Source organism: Cyprinodon variegatus, unplaced genomic scaffold (assembly GCF_000732505.1).
Source record: "Cyprinodon variegatus isolate N-32 unplaced genomic scaffold, C_variegatus-1.0 Scaffold626, whole genome shotgun sequence".
In the NCBI taxonomy this organism is placed as follows: Eukaryota; Metazoa; Chordata; class Actinopteri; order Cyprinodontiformes; family Cyprinodontidae; genus Cyprinodon; species Cyprinodon variegatus.
In genome coordinates, this window is record NW_015151079.1 from 39,078 (window position 1) to 40,326 (window position 1,249).

A 1,249-nucleotide genomic window follows, 5' to 3' on the forward strand; every position below is an offset into this window, starting at 1 on the left:
GTCGGCCTCCTCCATCCCCTCTCGCATCTAGACATTGAGGGTTGAGGGTTGTCGAAGGGGGGGGGGGGGGCTGGCACCGTCTATCTCCTGGAGGGGGGGTGGAGTGTGCCGGACACCCCCTCTTGGTACTCCCAGTTTTAATTGCATCTGAGAGCAACACGCAACAACACCACATTCGAGCGGGCGCAGGGAGGATCGGGGTCTTCTCACACCCCTGTTCTCCGGCTGCCGCCCGGAGTCTGGGGCCTGGAGGAAGAGCAAGCCACCTGGTCCGTGGTTTTGGCTGGGGCAGGAATGAGATGGGTAGGTGTGGCGGTGTCGCTGCTCCCCTCCCCCCACATCCGGATTTTAGGTTCACTTATTGGGTCATCCGATAGTCCCGGATCCAACCACCGGTGTCAACGGGTTTTTGGTCCTGGTATTATTGGATGTGAGTGTTATGTGTGAATGTGTGTCCACGTTGTTATTTTCTTTATTTATTATTATTATTATTTAATTTAAAATTGTTTTTTTTTTTCTCTGTGGTACGAGTGGGGGCACTAGGGAGGGAAGGCATGATTGAGATGGTGTGTTTTTGTTGTTTTTTTGTTTTTTTCTCCCAGGTTGGGGTCTCAACCATACCCTCTCCCAAATACATCTCAAGTCTCCACTAAGTGCGGAGCCCATTCCCCCCATCCTGCTCTCCCTCCGTTGGCTGGTGTCAGGACTCACCGGTGCACTGGTGGAGCTCGGGGTCTGGGGGTTGATGCCCGGGGGGCTGCTGGCTCATTCCTGGCGGCCTCTCCGCTGGCCCCGGCCGGCCGGGGCTTTGCTGGGGCTCCTGTCTGGGGGTCGGGCGCCCTTGGGGCCTCGGATCCCTGGGGCCCGGGACTGGATCCACTTCGGGGTGGGGCTGGGTGTTGTTCGGGGATCTTCGGTGCCGGTGCCTTCGCTACGATGCCGGTTCCTGGGTGGTGTTTTTTCCTATGCCGGTTCTGTGGTATCGGTTCGGGAGGGAGGGGAGCTGCACGGCATGGTGGGGTGCGAGTCTTGGGTCCTGTTTTTGGCTCCGGTTTTTCCGCTCGCATTTCTCCTCTTGCATATTTATTTTAATTGTAATTATTAATTTATTAATTAATTTATTTACTTATTTATTTCTTTTTTCTTTTTCATTTCTTTTTCTTCCTCGGTGGGGGGGAGCGGTTGCGGGCGGGTCGGTGTCTGGTGTCACTGTCCCCACTGTCGTATTGTGGGGGCTCCTTTTTTTTGG